The 6,000-nt window shown below is 36.0% G+C and overlaps 1 long non-coding RNA gene across 1 annotated transcript in view; it reads right to left on the bottom strand.

The window, feature by feature from the left end:
• Positions 1-352: 352 nt before the first annotated feature.
• LOC144226759 (uncharacterized) overlaps positions 353-6,000 on the bottom strand; it is a 269,492-nt gene continuing 263,844 nt past the window's right edge. Inside the window, exon 4 of the long non-coding RNA XR_013333730.1 lies at positions 353-408. This is a non-coding gene — a long non-coding RNA (uncharacterized LOC144226759). The remainder of the gene's footprint in view (positions 409-6,000) is intronic.

The raw sequence follows: 6,000 nt of genomic DNA, 5'->3' as shown, positions 1-6,000 counted from the left end.
ATTTTATTCCTCTTTCCCTTTTATTTAAGTAATCTCTACTCTCAACATGGGGCTTCAACTCACGACCCTGAGATCAAGAGTTGCATGCTCTTCCAAATGAGCCAGCCAGGTGCCCTCTATTCGTTTTTCTATATGCAACAGTTCTAGGACCCAGTGAATTGTGAAAAGTCAGGGTTCCAAAGGTGGAAGGGAGACAACAAAGGTTAGCAACGGCTTCACTGTGTAACCAGTTATTTTTTAAAAAATCCCAGAATGGATTATAATTTGAAAACCTGCATTAAAAAATGACCTGCTACTTATATGCAGTCCTCTTAGCCATTTGAGAAAGAGTACAAAAATCAAGGATAAACTCACATTTTTTTTCTTCTTCCATGACCTTTACATGGCTTAAACTACTGCACCAGATAGCTGGGGAGAAAATAAACACCTCTGGTTAATAACTAACTAGGGTTACCCTTTGGTTTCAATTCTAGCTCTATTCCATTAATAATGGAGAAGGGAAGGCAACAGTTCTAGAAAATAAGATACCCAAAGGTAAAGATGACATTCTTTCTTGTTATCATTCTTAATTCACTTTATCATAAATATAGTTTAAATGTAAAGAGGGTTATCTGGACCTGTCACAATGCTAGATAAAGAAAAGGGCTCAAAATACAGCAAATGTAAGAGAGCTAAGGCTATCCAAACACTCTTGCCTCTGGTTTTCAAATTACAGACATGCATCTGCTTTTGATTTTGTTAGCTGCCTTGGTGAAGGCCCTCTGCATATACACAAAATCTACATTGGTGCCTCTCTGTGAGCCGTCAAATGATGTCACACTTGCTAATTCATGGACTATTTATCTTGGTGTTTACGCTCCAAGAAAATGATGGCTGTTTAATTATACTACAAATGAGTTTTGCCAGCCAATTGTATGGCAGATGTTATTTACTCCGGGAACAACTGTCAAAAGACCAAAACAGCCATCTAACAAATCAAAATGTACTGTATTGAGTTACATTTCACAAGCAGCACCTCTACCATCTAGCCACAGGCTTTCCATTATGGTAATGATGGGAGGGGCAGCATCACTGAGGATAATAGCCAGTCATAAACCCACTTGTCAAAGTAAGTAGGATTAAAAGAGATGTAACTGAGTATATTCTACCTGGAGTGGAAACAGGGAACTGTCAATAAACATTTATAAAACACTTCAAATGTGCTTAATGTTATGTATTAGAGCATTCACCAAATCATTTCATGATGGCAGATGGGAAAGAGGAAACACCCATATTCTCTATTCCTATGGTGAGTGAACTGTAGTCAACGAAATATATTTCTCCCACCAAATTTATGACACTATAAAGGTGGAGAGAATGCCTTTAGCTGGATGGTTACCATAACTTGAATCTAGGAAGCATGCTACAATAAACTTGTTCTGTGTGTTGTTTAAACTTTTCTAAGCTTGTGGGAGAATTTTATTATGCCTAACACTTGCTTCAAATAAAACTTGCCAGTGAGCTCTGCTGTGGCCCTCTTTTATGTAGTATACTGGTATCATGCCAAGGTTTTTAATAAGGAGAGAAAATAAGAACTCTTAAAAGTTTAAAGCCCAATAATCTAGGAACTAAAATCTGATTAAGTACAAAATAAACTTTCTACAATTAAATGATTCAGTGGCAGATAAAATGGAAGCAGAGCCCAAGAAGTAACTCTTACCAATTTAATTTTGCATACTCCACCAAACCGGGATGATGCCTTTCTGCTTAGCACAAAAACATTGAGGCAAAAAGTGGTCCACACTTCCTTCAGCCAGAATTACACTCCATTGAGAAAGACCAACTGCATGGCTCTCTTATTGGGGGTAATTTGAAACAGGTTTTCTATATGACCCCTGTCCATAGCTCATCTCTATCTGGCATATTGGTTTTTGTAAAGGGAGAAGTGATTTATAGGCCACTAATGTGTGCCCCTATATCCAATCTATTTTATCTCTAGATTCTGCCCAGTTTTCCTACCTCTGGGAACAAGCAAAAGGAAGACTGTTCCGGCAGGAGACATGAGCTACATAGTTTTGTCTCTTCTGGTACCTCCTGCAGTAGGAAACTTGTGTCTGAGACACAGCATCTGCCGGGTTAGAAACACAGTCTGGCAGGGAAATGGAGCAGCTAATAGTAGAGCTGAGGGAAGCTGTCAGATTTTCATGCATTTATTTTTACATTCTAAACCCAAATGATGAGAATTTAGTTAAGCCAAACTCTTACCTTGGCTTCCTTATTCCTCCTTTTTCCCTCATACATGTCTCTGGTTTGTTATTATTATTTTATGACAAGGACATAATTTGCTAGCTACTAATTTCTATAGCCTGAAACTATGCTGGGATTATGGGAGAGAGAAGTTACTTTTTTAACTTTGCTGAGGAACAAGGTGGTACTAGAGTGAATATTAATAAAAATATTAATTATGCACTGATAATACTGATGAATGAAACTGGCATTTATAAATCATGTTCTTGCCAAAAGGAATCACGCCTTCACAATCATGTTACATAGGCCATTGCGTTTCTCTGAACTTACTAACCCACCTACGTCTCCTCCTACCAGATGGTGATTTTTTTGTCACTTTAGTCGATATAAACATGAAATTTTTGATAGTTGTGATCTCCTTTTCCTTTTTCTTTTCATTCTTTCCTCCTCATAGCAATAATAAATATTCATAAATATGTTGTATAATACATCTGTGGACTCTAGCATAAGGCAATAGCTATAAGATAGCTGCTTGAACTTGGAAATAAATTATAAAACCCATACTGTTAGCCTATTAGTTTCATACCCTCTACCATTCAGTCTTAACCTACCTTTGACTTAAGCAGTATTGGACACATAATAGGCTCCAAGGTAGTATCATGCACAGAGGATTACTAGAAATAAGCATAATCCCTACCACTGGAGATTTTACAGCTAAAAACATGTAAATATAAAGATATAAGCTAAGTAGTGAGCCAAATATGGTTTATCTTCTTGAAGAGCAAATATTGCTCAAATTTAAGGAATTATGGCTCCAATTTGGAAATGGAGCCATCAAGACATTTGTATATTAAAATAAGTGTAATATATTTTAGTATAAGGAAAAAAGGGTCTTCTTGAAATAGAATATCTAGAGGTGAGTCAGAGGTGTCTAGTTTTTAAAGCTCCACCTATTATGTTAATGCATAGTCTAATGTAGACCATAAAATTGAAGCAGCCATTTTTGATAAAGCACAAGATTAAGAAATTGACTGTTGATGGAGAGCTAAACATAACATTATTACTCTGCCAGTAGGCAAATCTTGTTGGAGATGTCTGAGGAGAGTTGACTATTAAGTATGTTTCCAAAGACATATACTAGAATCCATTTGATTCCCAGTGAAATCAATTCTTCAAGACAGAACACTGAAAAGACAGTTAGTAGAGATAGAAGAGTCCAGACTTCAGTATGAGATAGATCTAGGTTTAAATTTTTTCTTTGATTTACTGGTTGCATGGCCTCAGTTAGATTTTTCAGACTTTCTGAGCCTCAGTTTCTTTATCTTTAAAATATGAATATCCTGCCTACTTCAAGAAATTGTAATGATAATTGAATAAGATAGTGTTAAGTGGTCTATAAGTTACTCTAAAATAGTTCAACATACACAGCGTGATAAAACTGTTTCTGTATTAGTTTAACCTGATCTTAGAGACAGTTAGATATCCGAATCAGGAAAACACATTTCAGGGATGGTTGGCCAGCATTTAATCAAAGCGTTCTGGAATATTTTCACTCAAAAAAATGACCTTATGATGAAGTCTTCTCTTCTTAACTTTGCTTCTTTTATGCCTCCCTGCAAAGGACCATTGATCAAGTATTCAGCCATATAGGAAAGGCAACTTAGAAATAGGATTCCTGAATCTGGCCTTCAATGAGATGACAAATTCATTGACGAACAACATAACACCTGATTCCCAAATCAGCCAAATATTAAATCACTGGACACCGCAATAATACAGCTAGTATGAAAATAGTACAAATAGGACATAAGGGCTCCTATTCAAGTTCACGTTACTGAGCATTCAGTATGGACTGGGCTGCAGTTTAATTCCCAGAGTTTACAATAATTAACCCCTTGTTTGAACTGACATTGTCATTGTTATCAAAATACAAATACTTTTGCTTAACAGTGTTTTCCAAGCTTTGTTTAAATAAAATCACCCATATGTTTTGAAAGTTGTGCCATCTTCTTAGTATTAACGATGTGAAAAATCCACAGAATAACAGATGTAAGACAATAGACATAATGTTTGTTTGTTTACTCTTGAGTTATAGATATCCATAAGAACAGCATATCTTTCCATCTTCCATATATGTGAGGTGTACTGGAAATCTATAGAACAAATTTCTCTAAGAAGACAATTACTCAAGTGGTAGAAACATGACCCAACACTCAAACTATCAGGTACCAAAAGTTTGTTTCCATTAGAATACTAACTTTGTGATAACCAAATCTGTTTCAATGGGCCATCAAGAGAAAGAAGTAAAATCTTCTTTTGTGGCTATTTTAATACGGATTTTTTTAAAAAAGATATACAAACATGAGGCACCTGAGTGGCTCAGTTGGTTGAGTGACTCTTGATTTCTGTTCAGGTCATGATCACACAGTTTGTGAGTTCAAACCCCACATCAGGCTCACTGCTCTCAGCACAGAGCCCTGTTTGGATCCTCTGTCCCCTCTCTCTCTGCTTTCATACACCCTCAAAAATAATAAACATTAAAAAAAAAAAGGATATACAAACATGAGCTGCAAACATAGATTAAATCACTTTTATGTATTACTAATTATTTTTCTCATAATACTAATTATCAAGACATGGGATTCATCAGGATATATAGAGAGAAGGAAGTGAAACAAATGCTTTATACATCATCACATCTCTTAAAATTGACCTTCTTTTATTTCTAAGTGTCTATCTGATATCTACACTCTAAATGTCTGGTCAATCTCATACTTAACAGACCCAAAGAGAAATCTACTATCTTACTCCTGCAACCCTAAACCTAGGATTCATCCAACACTCTTGTGCATATTCCTTAAATCTCTCCATGCCATGTATCTAATCAGCTTCCAAGTCCTAGTGATTCATCCAATTTCACATCTCTGGAATCTTTTCTCTACCTCACCCTGCCTTGCCGCTACTCTTTCAAACTCTGATAATCTCTTGAGAGGTTTATTATAACAGTTTCCTACTTTATGGTCTCACTATCCATATACTCAGTTCTTTAAACTTGCAAGAGGCCTCAAACCTTTTCCTGTCACCCTGACTCTTGCTTACCAATAACAAAGAGAAATGTATCTTGCAGTCACTACCTAAACCAAACGATAACAGGGTAGCATCAGCAATAATGGGATAACGTCATAATGCAATGCAATAAAAGACAGTAAACCTAGTGGTTTTCTTGCCAAAAATTTATAATCAAAACCTAATTGTGAGGAAATAATCTTTCAAGTTCAAAATGAAAATAAAGAATAATAAAATCAGGAAAAAAATCTAATCTCTGTATTGTAATTGGTTACTTGCCAAGAAAAAGGGACATACAATTTGTTTTCCCCTTTTTGTTCCTTATTCAGTAAACTCTCAAATGTGAATTTCATTTTGTGAAAAGTATCAGGTTAAAAATCTTCAGAGATATGCTGGGTGTTTGGCACACAATACTTGTTTGGAAGAAATCTATCACTGGTAGCTTCTCTTGGGCAGAATGCACGACAAACATTACCCACAATGAATGTTCTGTCACAGGGGGGACTGGGCAGGAGCATCTGTTAGAGTCTTTTATGACAGATCAGTATATAGGCAATGTTGCCAGAAAGGGTTTTTCTCCATTATAAAACAACAATCTTCAGTAGAATTGGAGTCACTAAAAGCAGGAAAACAGCTTGCTTTATGAAAGATGCTACCTTTTCTGCAGCCAAGAAATCACCGATCTGATGTTAAGTTCCTGCTATTCGT

This window comes from Crocuta crocuta, unplaced genomic scaffold (assembly GCF_008692635.1).
Source record: "Crocuta crocuta isolate KB4526 unplaced genomic scaffold, BGI_CrCroc_1.0 scaffold959, whole genome shotgun sequence".
Lineage (NCBI taxonomy): Eukaryota > Metazoa > Chordata > Mammalia > Carnivora > Hyaenidae > Crocuta > Crocuta crocuta.
This window is presented reverse-complemented; position numbering and strand designations above follow the sequence as displayed.